Genomic DNA, 18,101 nt, shown 5'->3' with positions numbered 1-18,101 from the left:
AAACCCCAAAATTCTCAACAGCTACATGGAGAACTAGAGAAAAAAAAAAAAAGCCTGGGAGCAATGCAGTTAACAAAGTAGCTCTGCAGCTCCCCCAGACCCCATAGTGTAGTTAACCCCAAGGATGTAGTTAATTTTGTACAGTCAAGGCAATATCCATCTTCAGATGGAGACTCAGTCTGAGAGCAAAGCAAATTTTACAGACAGCTTGCTACCTGTTGCTACTCTTCCTGTTCCCTTAAAGTCAACCTTTAGAAGTGTCTAAAGAGCAGTCTGTCCTTATGTTTTTATTAAAATGTTTTATACAAGGCATAAGTGTACAATTGGAAAGAAAAAAAAACCTTTTTACATTCACTTTCAACATTGAACAACCTTACATGTTAAAAAGTAAGGAAAAAATCAAATCAACCCAGATCTCATGGAGATTTATCCACGATTTAGCAGGTTATTATTTTGGAGAGATAGTTGACTGTAAATGTAATGAATGTGAGCATCAAAAAGGGGGAACTTGCATCACTCTTTGCAATAATATATAATGGTACCTATAGTGTTACCAGATTTTTCCTAGGCAGTACAGTGTTTCCCAGTTTGTACAGTGGTTTTAACTTCAGGGTCATCAATTCCTTGCTATTCATATCCTTAAGTTTATTGAGCAGAGATGTCTATTGGTCTATTTGATATAATACAGTGTTTCAAAATTTCCCATTGTTATTTTATTATTATAAGGGGTCTTTTCTTAGATTCAACTAATTTCAATTACAAAACCCTTTTTTTTTTTCAAAGACCAATTGTTCAAAGATGTTTAAGAATACAATCTTCATCCTAATTTCCTGAGGAGTCTATATAGTGAACCTTCAGAAGATTATTTGAAAGAATATTAGGAGTATAAAATTTACACCTACTGACTCACATAGGCTTATGAAATAGAAAAAAAAAATAAACATTTTCTGATTAAAAAATCAGATCAGATTTAAAAATCTTTGAAAAAAAGGATGAAAAACAATACAACTTTTTGGAAAATCAAATTGGGAGAATTTCATAAAGTAATTCAGAAGGCCAGTTGTTTAAGACAAAACACTACCTTCTCTTTTTCTTCATAAGAATATTGAGAATTCCTAGTTTGTCTCACCTGATGATGATTTTGTATGGTTGGAAAATGACCAACATCTTCTGAGGAATTGTGGTGTGGGGAATGTTGTTACTAATTACATGCCATACCTTTGCTGCAAATCATGGTGTTTGTTCCTTTTTGGTAGACCACCAAGGCATAAATCATTAATATGCAAGACAGGTTTTAAGAACATACTCTTACTCCTAGTTCTACTGATTTATTTTTGGACACTTTAATAGCAGGCTGTATATATTTTTGAAACCTCAACATGTTAAATTCTGCTTAAAAACCGTTAATGGACAGGTATTAAAACATTAATAAAATTTTTGATACAATTCCATAAAGTAAAAAGGCTCTCCCAAATTGCTTTATAATTTAAGAAAAGGAACTTCATGAATCAGAAACATAGCAATGTAAGATCAATCAAAGAGATTGTTATGGTGGAAGCGATAATTTGCCATGACAAAAATTTATTCCATTCTTGATACCTCACCTAAATAAAATGTTCCCACTGTATTTGATCAGTACAAAACTAAACAATGCAGGAAAACCTGGTGATGAAGGAGAAATTCACAGATCTATTCCCAAATGCTTAGTAAACTTACACTACATTCAGAAGTGTTCACATATTCAACATTCAATATAAATAGAAACTTGAAGCACACAATGAAGCTAAACAAGCTCATGCACCACTGTTTAGTATTCACAAAGGCTAACTTTTTATTATATCAAAAAGCTTATGTTTTGAAAACCAAAGGCAATTATATAAAGCTGGTTAGGCATTTTGAATATGCAATAAATATGCATTACATTCTTCCCACTTACTGAAATACTATATTCTATTTATCAGTTTTATAAATATTATTCTAATGTGCAAAAAGAAGAGATAAAGAAAACTTCAAATCTGAATAATATTTAAATATTTTACTTCAAAGAAACAACACATCTTTTTAAATAAGATGAAATTTCAGCAACTGAAATAAAGTTTCATCTTTATATCAGTTATATAATTAAATTAATGTAAAAAAATACTACTGGGATTTCATAAACAGCTGTAAAAAAGATGGTTGATAATAAGCCGTAATGAAGATGTGATACCAAACATAATGAAATTCTGGATTTGGGACAGATCAAACATTTCACTTCAGAATAAGTCAATATGTGGTATCTAAACACTCAGAGCTACGCTGGCAAGAGCTCACTGCAGTTGTGTCTGCACTGCACTATTGCCAGGGTGGATTCAGCATGCCAGTCATTCCATGAGATTTTGCTCCTAGGCATAAACAGGCTTGAAACATCTAATTATTTAGGAGGTAACATGGACTTTTGAGGATACAAATACTTCAAATGTCCAAAGTCAACCTAAAAACCTAGTCAACTCCAATAATTCTCATTTTTCATACAATATGAATTCTTTCACAAAAATGGAATTGATGGTTATGTATGAAAACACTACTCAGTCAAGAGAAGGGATCGTCTCTTGTGCCTTGCCAATCAAGAACATGCTGAAAGTCTCTGTGGAAGAGAAATATGAGTCTCATGATTTTGGAGCTCTGGCTGCTGAATTGACTTACCAAAAAGTACCTCAAGGCACGTAATTTCTTAGTCAAATGAGGAAATTAGTGCCATGTACTTCTTAAATAGCTCTCCAACTTTTTGTCAGAAGTAACCTGCTGGAAATGAAAGGTCTTCAGTTTCTTCAGAAGTTTCAGAAGCCTGTATAAGAAACTACAAGGACACTGCAAGAATTTGCAATATGACTGAGGTGTCTAAAATTTTGTGAATATCTATGGAGTTCTCAGTCCCTCACAAGATTCATACTTTTGTGCTGCCAACAGCATCTGCATTCAGACTGCCCCACCTTAAACACCAATCCAGTGCTGCATTCCTGTGGGTCACTACAGACTTGGGCCAGAATGCCAGACTGACCCCAGGGGTCGAATTGAACCAGGACACTTGATGCAAACCAAGTAGGACAAGATAATCAGTTCTCTTCCAGTAAAGTACTGAAAAGCTCTTTCAAAGCAGAAAGATATTTCTAAACACAAAATAAAAAGTATTGGATAGCAGAATGACTTGCCCATACTAATCTGATAAGCTCTAATAACAATTTTTTAAGATATAAAGAATTTTTTTTCTTTAACTTTTTTATTTTTATTATTTTATTTTATCTCGTGTTTACAAGTTAATCAACTAATTCAAAATTCTGTAGACATAAGCAAGTGAAAAAGCTGATTTTGAACCTTCTGTTGTGACTTACTGAAGTCTGAGGCATGTCATCCTTAACTAGAGGCAGTTAGGGAAATGAACCCTTAATTACAGTACACACTTTAGTAACATCTGCATTTTATCTTCTCCTCAATTCTGGAATTTGAAACCATATTTGAACATCTGACATGGTCTTTTACCTTTTAAAAACTAGCAATATGTCAAAGAGCTTACAGAAGTCTTGAGCCAACATAGCTTTCCAACACAGCCACTCTAAACCAGCCAGTCATTCATCACTAATGCAGCAGCAAACTAAAATATACACCTGTACATCTCATGCTGACATGTCAATCAGCAAAATGTTTTGTGGAAATCTTATAAATCTTATACTTGCAAAATGAGCTATGAATCATATACCTCATTTTTTTAACCTTGAGAGATAAAAGCTGCATTACAAGCTTATGAGACCATATGAAAAATTCCTTTTAAATAAATTCCTTTTAAATAAATGTAAGGTCCAAATAAAAATTATGTGCAGTTATCCCTTTACAATATTTCCATTTATCTCTTTCTTTCAGTTACTTCCTAAGAAGAGGGGATATGATGTTGTGCCTTACCTGCCTTAATCAATTAACATTTATTCCATATGGCATGTTCAAAAATCATACAACTCTAATATCATACCAGGAGAATATAATTTCCTCATCAATCAGATTGAAAGGTAGATCTTTCTGTCTGCCATTCCAGCAAATCAAATTTTTAGTATCAGCTTCACCTATTAATATGGGGCCTGAGGATAATGTTGCTCTTTTTGTTTTATTCTGTTTCTTGGTGAAGTCACATTGCCTCTTATGGAAACATAAAAATTCTATTCTTTGGCTCACTACAAGACTATTTCTTACATTTCCCACTCATAATTTTCTTTTTACACTTTAAAACAATTTCCCCTGACTATTGAGCCATTATGTTAAATTGCTTATTTGTCACGCACATGATCTGTGGTCGCTCAAAGACTTTGATATTTTTCAAGAATAATTGCTTGACTTCACACCTGAATCTGGCATAATTTTCAATCCCTTGTATTCGCTATTCACAACCTGTGCGGCACACAGACACTAACATCTGTTATTGGTTACAGAGCTTTGGAAAATATTCATTTACAATGTATGATTCTAACAAAGTAAAATTTCAAAATTTCCAGTTTTTGCATGTGCAGTTCAGTCTGCAGAAAAGAGTTTACTATAGATGATGCCTTAAGTTTTAGCTCTCATGTTTTTCAGGTTCTGTGCTGCCTAGGAGTGCAGTTCTGAGCCTCATATTAAGTGTTAGTAAGCTCTCTTCACAGAGTAGGCAGACAAAACAAATCCTTTTCCAGATGGGAACCAAGGACAATTGTTACAAGTTTTCAGGTCCAAAAGCATAAACAGTGGACTGATGAGAGAAAACAAGGATTGAACTTCATAATCTTAAATTGTAATTGGACAATTAACCAGAATATGCAAATGGACAAAAACATAAAAGTGTGAGACCTCGTGACCGGTCACCCATTTTGTGACCATTTTGGGTCCGTCTTGGATGTAGCCCTGGCCAGCCTCTTGTACTGCCCAAGGTGTACCCTTAAAGGCCTTTTAATAAATACCTACTTTATTCTTTAGCTCTGTCTAGTCTCTGCTCCAGGCCAGCCTTCCCAAGGCATCATAGACGCTCAGTAAATACATTACAGAATCATAGAATGGGTTGGGTTGAGTTGGAAGTACCTTTACAATAATCTAATTTAAATCCCCTACTGTGGATAGAGACACTTTCCACTAGACCAGAGTGCTCAAATCCTCAAGCAGTCTGGCCTTGGACACTTCCAGGTATGGGGCATCCACCACTTTGCTGGACAACCTGTTCCAGTGTTACACTACCATCCAAGCAAAGAATTTCTTCCTAATAACTATTCCAAATCTTTCAGTTTAAAACCAATCCCCTTGTCTATCACTCTCGGTCCATAGGAAGAGTTCTCTTCCCATGTTTTGATAAGCCCCCTCTCGGCACTGGAAGACCCTAATGTGGTCTCCCCAAAACATTCTTTCCTCTACACTGAACCCTAGCACTGTCTCATTCTGTCTTTGTTGGAGAAGACTTTCAGGCCCCCCATCTTCTTCCAGGCCTCCTCTGGACTTGCACCAGAAGGTCCAAATCATTTCTGTGCTGGGGGCCCCAGAGCTGCATGCAACACTGCAGGAGGGGTCCCACCAGGACAGAGCTGAGGGGCTGTCCTGGGTTGTAGTTTAGGATGTATTCTATCGCCATCTTCAGTTAATGGCCCATCAGTGCCTTGTGCATGACTCACAGATAACTCCCTCTGGGAATTCTCTCTCTTTAATGGGCCATCAAGGACCCCCTGTAAGACTCACCATCCCATTGTGAGATGCTCCACCCATGGGGAGGAGCCAAGCATTCTCACCTGGATATAAGCTGGGGTTTGGGACAGTACGGGCAGCCCTTACCCACTGGATTCCCAGAGGACCAGAGCTACCAGACCTTTCTACGAGATCACAGCTTCAGGAAGACCACCTCACCTGGACTGCTTCCATCACCCTGATCAGGTTGTATTCTGACTCTGTCAGGGTTCTTTCTGTATTATTGCTTTTATTTTATCTTTTTTTCCTTTTACTTCTCATTAAATTGTATTTCTGACTTGGAGCCTCTCACTCGGTTTGTTGTCAAACCACAACAGGGGCAGAATGGCCTCTCTCACCTACTGCCCACACTGCCTTGGGTGCAGCCCAGGAGGTGCTCAACCTTCTGGGCTGTGAGTGCACATTGCCAGGCCATGCTTCTCATCTGTGGGAACCCCAAGTCCTTCCACACCATTTAATATATAATTTCCTCAAACATCTTTCAAACATGCAAAGTGGGTTAGAATTAACAGCAAAACTGTTTAATGTTTATGCAGCACAATGTTAGACTGTAAGCAAGCTGGAAAAATGAAACTGAGGTACACAAATGGGGATTAAAAACCCACAACTCTATCTGAATCATCTGTTGCTTGACAACATACAGGTGCATGTATGGAAAAGTATAACACTATGGTAACTGTCAACCTACATAACCAATTTATTTGGGTGAGATGTTTCAGAAAATGTTCAGAATGTTCTAACGTTCAGAAAATATTACAGACTTTTTCTTTTCTTAAACATGCTCAAAATAGATTAGTTTTTTTTCTTGTTCTTGTAAAAATTGTCAACTCTATGCAAGAGCAATGACCTCATGTAAGGGACAAAAACCTTACTGATGGCTAAAACATTCATTCATTTCATAATGCATGAATTAAACACTAAACAAACTGAATACAGGAACAGAAGCAGGCCCTAGTCCTGCACAGATTAATGGCCATTCTTAAATACAGGAATATGTGAACAGTCATTAAGGTTACTCACTTTAAAGTAATTGAGACATTTAAAATTTACAGACCTCTTTAATTTTTCCATAATTTAGTAATACTACTGATGTGTCTGCTTCAGACATTAAATTTTGCTGAAAAATAATTCTATGTCTATAATCTTTAAACAAAATCTGATAAAAGCAGGAAGGATCAGATAATGCCACAGACATTGCAGTGGGACTTCTGATCCAGTAAAAATTCTTACTCAGAATGCCATACAGTGAAAAAATGTCATGGAAATAATGCAGAAAATGACAAAATCTTCTCCCTTAGCCCACTACAGATTTATGTTTTTGTTTCTTCCTTAAATTAAACAAAAATATTCATTTATTTTCAAGAAGGATAAGAGATGTAAGCAATATTACATCCCTATAAATAAACTAGTTAAGAGGCAATTAGTTAATTTATCTTCACTCCTGTGTTCTATAAGAGCTTTGTGATTTAGCTTGCTCTGGATGGCTCACAGAAGCTTGTTCTTCAAGAACATTTCCTCATAAAAAGGCAATGATATTCAAGTTCTTATCTGCTTTTTCCTGACTAGGTAAATTCCAGCTTAATGCCAGTAGTTTCATTTTGAAAACAGAAGACGAGATTTGAAAAGGAAAAAGACTTTTTTGCACTATATTATTCTTTCAGCTTTAAAAATAAACCCAGGCTAAAACAAGAATGTCTATTCCAGTGTAACATGGGTTCATTTGTTTATGGGACATTCTTGCAGTCAGGACTTTCGGTAGCTGAGTTCATTTGCCTGGTTGTTCAGCAAAAGCCTCAAAATTAAATTTCTGGTCTCATGGGGCGAAGAACCACTCAGCCAGAAGTACAAGCGGAGCATAGGAAGGACTTTCTCTTCTCCAATTTGTCCCTGGAATAATGATTAATATTCACATTATGAGCAAAAAATCCCATAGTCATCTTGTCATCCTGTCCCCTACAAATTGCTCTAGTCTTAATAACAGATTTTATGAGAAAACACACCTCTATAGGACCTAATTCACGACATCTCTTCTATGAGTTCCTGAAACTTTTAAGTTCCATCCCAGCCCCTCTATGTTCACCCTCCAGCTTTCTAGCAGATGGCCAGGGCTGTGAACTAAAGCCACTAGAAGAACTGTAGTGGCTGATTTGTTTTCATGAGAATTTGCTTAGGATTAGCAGCTGTAACACATCTGGGTGCCAAAGCCCAAGGCTGCAAACAATTTTTATGCTAAGTAAAAATGAACAGTGAAGCAGGCAGGATGCTCCAGGAGTTTTTTTCACCACTTTCTGGGTTTCTCTTCTGTCAAGCACCTTATCATCACAAAGATAAAGGAAATGCTATGCAACACACTGCAATTCTACAGGGCAAGAGCTATTTATTATGCAAGAAATTTTTTTTTTTCATATTTTCTGACTGTTATCTCATTTAGATAATCATAGAATGATACTAAGTTTTGAATTTCTCTGCCCAGCAAGCATAACATTGCCGTTCAGCAAAGATTATGAGAACATTTTTGTTTTGTTTTGTTTTGTTTACTTGCTTTATTTTTATGTTAGCATTGAAATACTACCATATACTACAAAGTAACCAGAATGTTGAGATAGCTTTGTACTGCACAGCAGGAATTGCACAACTGTACCTTCAAACTGAAAACAGCCAGCAGATGACACAGGATGGACTTGGCTGAAAACATAACTATTTCATGACCACATTGGGTGAGGTGTCAGAACCAGTGCATAGCACTGGCTCCAGGCAAATTCCCAGCAAAATCTTTGACAGTAACATCAGCTATTTAGGTTTAGTAGGGAATCCAGGTTTTTTGCATGCTTAGTGAAATCTGCAAATACCCGACTTTTCTACTTTTCCTATTGTTATGTATTAAAAGCCACATTGATGTCACTTGAAAGCACATTGAAAATTTGGGATGCACGACTAAAGAGCAGAAACATGCATTTCAAAAAAAAAAAAAGTAATTAAAAAAATGTGCCCCTCTGTGATGGACTTACAAGAAAGCAAATCAGAGAGCCAAGACATTAACATGGAAAGGTGAGTTGCTTTGTAAAAAGGTTATGACACCATGAAGTTCTGTTCCTTGTATGGCTACAAATGGCCCATCAAATGACCAAAAAAAGACCATTTATTTTCATCTGTTACTTGTGACTCTAGACTGTAACATTTGGGGGTTTTATATTTTAAATACATCTGTTACTGCTTTGTTTATGTTGTATGTAATTGATGATCTAGACACACAGCATATTATATCTAAGGCTACATTATCATACTTATTCTTTATTCTTTTTTCCAAGCCTTTTTTTGAATTCCTTACTTCAGTCTTGTATCTAGGGAGCAAGAAAGCTGATGTGCCCTCAGTAATTTAACGTGAAAACTGCTGGACTCTGCTTCTGGATCCATAAAAGCAAAGACTTTTGGTCAACAATCTAATTTAAGTTGATTCTATAGAATAGGCAGATGTTTTTAAGGGAATAATCGTAAGTCAGACAGAGGTAATCGACTGTTTTCTGAGTAATGTTAATTCCCCATGCACTTTTAATAAGGAATGGTCAAGGAAAGGTGCTCCTATTTATACGACACTGAGTAAAATTCCTTCAAGGGCTAATCCTATAAAACAATAATTCCCTGTTATTCAAATTAGAAAATCAGATTATCAGTATAGAGGCATCACTATGTTCCATGATAGGATTTCTAGAAACACAGACTTCTTGAAGAAAGCTGCTCACTTAAAAGTTAAGCGTCATCATAAGTGACTGAACTAGGAATTAACTACAGTAGCTCTACTACTCCTTAACTTATGCACAGAATTGTGCCTAAGATTGTGATGCATCTATTCTCTAATAAAATCTTGGTTTCACACTAGAGCTTTCACGAGAAAGATAAATCCATTTTATGGAGGAACGTGGTATTTCACAATTTGATTTTGTCCCCATTAGCTCAAACCTACTGTCAGCATAACTGTCAGGGAACCTATAAAGGGAAATGTAAAAAAATCTGGGGACTATCTGAAGCCATCCTAGGAAAAACTGTGAAATCATGTCGTTCAAACAAACAGAAAAATTTACTGCAGCCAAGCAGTTTTGCTCAGCAAAAACAGATGCAGCAACAACAAATAATTAAAAAATTTTACTTCAGAGAGAAACAGAAAAACAAGTCAATGGTGAACAAAACAGACACAAATAAACCCATGAGACTAATAAAGGAGCATAAAGAAATCGTTGAAATGTCAGTGCTAAACAAATCTAAAATATCAAAAGGCACTTTTAAAGTTATTAAGAACAAAAAAATTCTATATTGGTTATGTGTAGGTTAGCTCCTTGGAGTAAATAGTAACAGTTTCAACAATTAAGGAACAACCAAAGTGTGTTCATTAGCTAGGATTTTTTTGTTCTTGGAACAAAATAGGAGTCTGTATCCAGCTCATGTGCAGTCAGCGAGAGGACAAAGAGATTACAACCTGTAACTGTACTTGGTAGAAAACATTTTAAACATATTTCACAGAAAGAATGGCAAACACAACAGTGTTGGATATTTTCTTATCACTTGATATAATTGTTATAGCTAGGAACTTTGTATACCACTAATATTTTTCTTAAGTAATCCTGAAAAATGGGGACAGGTCCAGAAAATTGCAGGAGTGCCATTCTTAAAAGGTGTAAGAGTATTAGGAAGCAATGAATATCAGTTAGCATTGTCCCATAGAAATAAACCAAATCAAACATTGATGGCGTTGTTAAGGATTACTGAACAAGGGATTGCTGATTCATGAGCTCCATCACACCTGACCTTAAACAACTCCAGGAATGAGGAGCCCACAACCCCTCTGGGCAACCAGTTCCAGTGCCTCACCACCCTCACAGTAAAGAATTTCATCCTACTTTCTAATCTAAACCTACTGTCCTTCAGTTTGAATCCATTCCCCCTCATGCTATCTCCCCAGCTTTCTTGTAAGCTCCCTTTAGGTACTGAAAGGGATTTCTTTGCTCATATCCTCATATGGTTAGAGCAGATTTCTACAAACCATTTTATTCATTATCACATGAATTCTGACTTTAGAAACCCATATGGAATTAACAGAATATCTATTAAAATGGTTTGAGTACCAAATCACTGACAGAATTTGAGAAGCTTTTAATGGGAAGATGTTTATGTTAAAAATAATAATTCAAGTATAACCTCAGAGGCTGTATCTGTGTGAGTACCTGTGTTTCTGCTGTGCTGTGTGTACCACAAAGTGTGCACATGTTTGTCCAACCTGCTGCTGCTACTGAGTTCAGTGACGAGCTTCATTTGGCCATGTGCACCCCTGGGAAAGGATTAGATGGACTAAAAAGAAGTCTGTGCTACTCAAATCCATCTGCAATAATGGAGGAAATTACAGCCATCCTGAAAGCCACGGAAATGAAACTAGGCTTCAGCTGTTGCAGCATCCAACACAACATCTAGTAAATTTTCTTTTATGGCAAGTATTGTTCCAGAGAAGTTGGTTGGAAGCTGCTGTTGAGACACTTCTGTACCTAGGCATTGGATAAGAACAGAGTTCTCAGAATAAGGAATATAGCTTTCAAAACATGTACTATAATCTGATACTCTTCTCCCACTGGGAGCACTTTTGCTGCAAGGCATGCTCCAGGGGACAAAATAAAATGAATCACGACTTGCAGATATTTCTCCCTTGACTGTTTTCTGTCTCTAATACTGTCAGACATAATAACCCATTTTTGGGAGACAGTTCTCAGCCCTCAGAAGCTTAGGGTGTCATAATGTCAGATCCCAGGAAAGACTGTGCAAAGGTGCAGATACACAGGCAAACTGGAGATCCCTTGGGAAATTTAGATTTTCCTGAGCCTGTAGATAACAGACATACATCTTTGGATTCAAGATTTTTTTTTTTTTTCTGCCAGACTCAACCATGTTCAACATTAAAGGTATTTTTCTATAATTGTAATCTTGAAATATTGTTCTATTACAGTAAAAGCTTTATTAGAAGGGAGCCATCACCAATATTCAGTTCAGATGGAACTGGTGCTATAGTCAGAAATCTTAACTCTCATAGTACCTGGGACATTTCAGAGTGCATGTATCTCTGATACATGATATCCAAGAAAACCTCAGAAACAAATTCAGGGTTTCTTTTTTCATTTTGTATTGCTCACTGCAAGCAACTAAAATCAGAGAGGTCACTTATGAGTGTCAAGCCTTATGAAAACATCAGTTAGACATTGTCTCATGGGCTATTCTGCCACAAAATAATAATTAAATAAAGAAGGAATATGTGAAATGAAAAATATTACAGCTGGGTAATGAAATTCTTATTAACAGAGAGATTAAAAGTCACCTTCTAAAGTAATCCAGACATATTTAAATATATCTACTGATTTTATGTGATTCAGTACACTTTTTTTATTTATTATTATCAGACATATATTTCTAAATGTTACCTTTTTTTTCAAGTGTCTCTTTGCACTGGTTGAAGACAAAGCATGGTAAGAGGCAAAATTTCTAACTTGTGTAGTACACATGTTGAAATAAACACTCAGGATGGTGAAATAATTGAACTTATCAGTGTCCACAGTCCAAAGGGTGAAACCCTGCAACTACTATGATTTACCATGACATTAAAAACAGAAGGCATCCACAACAGGTATATAAAATGTTTGCTTTATACTGGTAAGAGAAACTTACCTTAACAGAAACTTCCTTTCTTTATGCATAGCCAGCACCCCAAACATCTCAAGCTGACTGAAATGACTATGTAGATTGTAAAGGCAGAAAAAATGATTTCTTTTCCTTTTTTTTTTTTTTTAAGTAAATCATAAAGAAAAGAGCAGCATAGATTACTACATTTCCTGCCTAATATCATCCTGCAGGTACAAAAGCCATCATTACTGTGGTGCTGATAAATTACACTTCCTAGCACAGAAAGTCCTTCCCTTTATGAAGGAGCACTTGATGAAGGAAGCCAAACCCTCACAGCCAGAAAGGCCACTCCACAATAATAATTTTGCCCATCAAACACAAGGCTCTGTCAGCTGCACTGAGCATCACCTGCAGTCTTTTTGATGTCAGTTAGCATCCTTCTTCTTTTAATTTTCTGGTATCTTGGCTGCCTTAACCCTATCATGTAATGGGTGTTTTTGTTCCCCAATTCACTCTGCTGGTGAGAAAGCAACAAAGATCAAAAGACATTTGTGAAATCTGGCAGAGCTTTGGCAGCTCGCACTTTTTCCTCACATTAAAATTGTTTATTTTGATTTTATAAGAGTTCGTAGAACCTACCATGACAGCTCCTGCAAAAAAGTCACTTTACATTTTCCTTCTAAATGTTAACACAGTAATAATATCTTATTGCATTAATGTAATGGTTAGTATTTCCACAGTGACTGACTGATGCCAAATTGAATATCCCTCTAAATCTGAGATAGCATAAAGTGAATTCCCAATCCATTGTGAAAGTATTTCTTGTTGAATATCAACATATATTCTGTGTTCATACTGAACATCAGTTTTGCTGTTTTAACACCTACTGTTAAAGAAAGCCTAATAACCTCTTCGTTTACACAGGTAAAGTGATTAGTACCTTTTTTGAAAAGTGTAAGTCACAAATTGCTGTGGTCAGCTTTTGAGATTTTTCTGGAATATTTATTTATTTTGTTTGTTTGTTTATAGTTACAGATACATTTTGCCAGTAATTAAATGAAGCAAAAGTACTTTTAAAATCTTTTTATTCCTCCCATATACACAGATGCAGTCGTGTTCCTTGCTTCCATGCTTCAATATGGGAAGAAAGCATGATTTAAAAACTGAAAGTTGGACAAATGTCCCTAAAAGAACAAGTTGACCAGTAATAGACACAGAGGCAACACACCAGGAAGTATGTGATTATTTTTCAGAATAATTTTCAATTATAAAGACTTCTCAAAGTAGACCTGGCCTCCTTGTTCTAAGTAGATCTTATTAGCTTTTTCTTCCTCAAGTCTGCTCCATCACTTTGAGATGTATGTCACATTATAGTACCCACAGTCATTGCTGGCAAATAATTACCTCTCCATGTAGTAGAAACTAGCTTATTCTCTTTTTTTGTCTTTTTTTTTTTTTTTTTTTTTTTTTTTTTTTTTTTTTTTTTTTTTTTTTTTTTTTTTTACCTTACTAGCACTAACTTCAATGGACAATTAATAGGGGTTTTTATTGAAAGGGACAGAGAACAATAATTCCCAATTGCTCCAGATTCTATATGCCTTCATATCCCCTCAATACTTTCTCTCTTAGCCTGAGGCACACTAGTTTATTTAATTAATCCTCAAACAGAAATCATTTAACCTCTCTGTTCATTCTTATTTCCTTTCTCCAAAATTTTCTTTTTTCTTCAAATAAGTTAATGAATATTACAAACACTTCTGAAAACAGCAGAAGATTGAAGACTGATACAATCCCTTTCTTATTCCTTTCCCAAAAAGTTCTAAGGTTTGAGCTAACATTTTTAGACTAAAATTATTTTGTTTGAGCCCCAGCATGCATAAATTAAACAATATCTGGCTTGTAGATATAAGTGCAGAATACATAAGAACCTGTGACAAAATTAAAATTAGCAAAGCCAGAATTTACACCCTTGTACTCTAAACTTTTGGTAAGGATTCCTTTCTGCTCAATAAGTTCATGCATAAATGAGGAATAGACCTGTGCATTGAGAACATTCAGAAGCAATAAAACTAAGAGGCATCAAAATTAAATGGTCTGCCCAGGTCATACTGTATGTGGCAAATTTAGAATTGAATTCAACCTTCTTCATCCCAAACTAGTACCTTACCCACAGCACCATCCTGTCTTTACAATATGGTAATCAGTAAAAACCTGGCAGAATATCTCAGATAAGAAATTATACATTTCATGTGTTTAAGTGAAAATGGCTGCCAGTGACAAAATACATAGATGATTTAAAAGTCTGGTCAATGGTTAACATTCAAAACAATTTGCAATTAATACAGTTCTGCAGGTGACTTGCTACTTACTGTCATTTGGGGACTTTATCTTGCTATTGTTAGAGAAAGGGATTATGAAATATAGTGAGCAGCAACAAAAAAAAATACCTAAAAGTTTTCCAGATGTTGAAAAATACAAACTCATTCAAGTATTAAGTGTTTTGTGATAGCGAAGGGCAAATTAATATTCAACGTAAAGACGAAAACACCCTCAAAGAGAGATATTACTTGGGCAGTTATGATTTTTAGAGAGACTAGCTTGCAGAAAGCACTGTGGAATACCTGCTGCTTAAAGGCCATTAAATATTTACACCTGTAAAATCTTCTGCTTTATTCCAACATTTTTCATCAGTAAAACAACCCCCCAAATATAACCCTCTAAGAAAAAAACAAAGAAAAACTCCAAAAGCCTTGTCAAGGTAAAAAACCCTCTATTTAGCATCATAACTCTGAAAATAGTCTTCAATAAAGTCACAGTCCCTGTGCCAAAGGTAAGACTTAAAATTATTTGTTTGATGGCAGTTTTTCATTTACAGCTTCAGTGAACTACCACTCAAATGCAGGTGTAATATTCCTCTGTGTGTGTTACCTTTCATTTGCAATTCCAGGTGCAAGGGACTTTTTTAAACCTTTCACGGGCATGCATCCATTTGTTTTCCTGTACACTGACATGTCCAATTTGGTCTAATATTAAGTTTGCAACATTCCAGGTGTTACTCTGACATCAATAGCAAATTACTGCTAGAGACAAGCTTCAGCCCTGGTATTTTAAGTCAGGATCCAAATTTTGCTCAGCCCTCAGGACCTTGTTGAAGGAACATGGCCCTAGGAAGTTAATCTTGCAGCCAGCTCAACACTCACATCACTGAGGATCTCCTCCCAGCCAAACCCAAGCAACACTTCACCACAGCCCAAGTGCCATCAGTCAGCAGGATCCTCTCTCACATCTAATGCCTTTACAAAATCAATTACAAAGCAGACATTTATATAAAGTAGCACAGTCTCCATGTTTGTATTAACATCAGTCCTGACAAGTGTTAGCTGTTTACTTCAGTGCAATTTATGATTATTGGCACTATAAAAATGCTCTAAAACTTTCTGAAAACTTTCTTATCATTTATCTCTCTTCACTGTGATTTTTTACAGATAACATCTTGGGACAATAAACAGTAAACATGGACATGTAAGAAAAATATGGTCCTAAAAAATGCTGCTTAAAATTTCAGGCACAAAATTTGGTTAAGATTTTGTTTCTATAGCAAGTGTCCTTAATTTAAGGTTATTTAGTCTTCAGCTACATCAGTAATTTGGTTGGGTTTTTTTTAATACAAGATATTATTTTGATTTGTCTCTGGGTTAATCTCAGGAATGCTACACAGGATTATTTGGCTCCTTCTATTTAGTCAAAAATGTTATCACCATGCTAGCATTACTGTCACAGTTAATTAATGTTGGTTTTCCAAGAGAAAAAGCTTCAATTAATCCCCCATATTTACTACTGACAGTGACAACACTTCAGAGCCTTTATCAAGACTAAATCAGAAGAAATATCAGGCTTAAAGTACTATTTACAGTCTCGTTATCCTTCTACTTTTCTACCAACATTATTAACAGTAGTGCAAAATGCAGTGGTGATTTTGTAAACACAAAGCTGGCCATTAGATACCAAACTGAGATCAGCCCATAACCGTGGCCCGGAAATGGGAGGAGTATTCAATATTGTATTAACTTAGACTGAGGTAAATTGAAGTAGAATTTAGCAAAAAACCATATATTTCCAGCCCACCAAATGAACCATTTCCAGCCCTCCATTACACATTTATTTTGTAACATCTCTAACTTTTAATTGTATTAGCTGTATAAAACTGTGTCCAATGAACATGCTGTAGTTATTTTTTATATAAATTTTAGGCTTCATTTTAAAAGGGAAAATTATATTTCAAAGCTTTTGTGCCATAATTCCCTTCCTGGTTTTTCAAAGGAGAATGTACTTACATAGCTTCTGTTAAATGATTAATAAATTTATTTCCCTCATGTAGAAAACATTTCATTGGGAATTGGAATAATTTATGAGCTGATTACAGACAGCACAGATAGTGTATTTTTCAGTCCAGTAATTTTCAGATGCTCAACAAAAGAGCAAAATAAGAGTTTCAATAAAACTCAGTAAGGCAAGAAACTGTGAATAGCAGGTGAAAAGGGCTTGAAATGTCAATATGTTTTGTTATGAGTTATCCAATTCAGCTCTTCTGCAGTAAGTGAATTATAATGGGAATCAAGAAGACACCAAGTCTTTGAAAAGCTTGTTGAAAATGTGAGTTATCTTTTATGCTTGTTCCACCTATTAAAAGAAAGAGTGGCCACTGGGGAAAGTGCTCTGCACAGCTACCTAAGCATCTCTCTAAATCCTGTGTATGCCTATACACACTCATATTTATAAATACAGTAGGCAATGCTTTCCAAAGCAAAGTTAGTAAATTCACACCTAATCAGTGCTCTGTGTTCCTCTGGGATTAATTCATGCAGGGGAGAAGCAGTCCATGCCTGCTCACACTGTTTGAATCGTGGCAGCAGCAGCAGTGGGCTGGCTGTAGGCCAGCTAGTGTGAGCTGGCTCATGTGCTCTGAAATAGAGCAACTGCACAGTGCTTGATCCAATTCTCCTCTGGGCCTTTGAAACAATTACTTTTTTTGTCGTTTTCCACTTCAAAGTGCCCAAAAGTAGTGAAACAGTACTTCAAACCTGACAGAGGAATATTTTAGTAAGGTGTCGGGGGTTTTTTTGATAATAAGATGACATTAAGGGTACTTGTTTTCTGTCCCAGAGCAAGGCACGTAATGCACACATTTATTCAACTTATTAGTTCTTTGCAAAGTTGATTAGGTTCTGCTTGTTTAAAGCTAACTCAGATATAATTTTTCAGTCATGAGATACACCATGTTCACAGAAATTTAAAAAAGTGGAGAAGCTGCTACCCATCCTATCCTGTAGCAAAGATCTCACACTTCAGAGACACCTGTTTGCAACATACAGGGCAGAAGATGAAATCTTCTAGTACTGTACAACTGTACAACCTTCTAGTACTGTGCAAGACTCATTTTGGGCAAGGCTTATTGCCAAAAGTGGCCTTGGGGAAAGGTTTCTGTAGCACAGATCTGTATCTGAGGACTTCCTTTCATTTGGACTCTTCTTCCCCATTCATAGAAACAAGGTTCTGATCTTCATTTGCCCATTGTCCAAGCTACTGTCACTGTGGACCATCAGAGAAAGAAACAAACCAAAAACCTCCAACGGTCTCCTCTCCTCAGAACATTTCTAGACAAAAAAGAGAGATGGAGAAAAAATAAAGCAAACCCCAGATAAAGCCAAGGGAATTACTGC

The sequence above is a fragment of the Sylvia atricapilla genome, chromosome 6 (assembly GCF_009819655.1).
Source record: "Sylvia atricapilla isolate bSylAtr1 chromosome 6, bSylAtr1.pri, whole genome shotgun sequence".
Classification (NCBI taxonomy): Eukaryota; Metazoa; Chordata; class Aves; order Passeriformes; family Sylviidae; genus Sylvia; species Sylvia atricapilla.
This window is presented reverse-complemented; position numbering follows the sequence as displayed.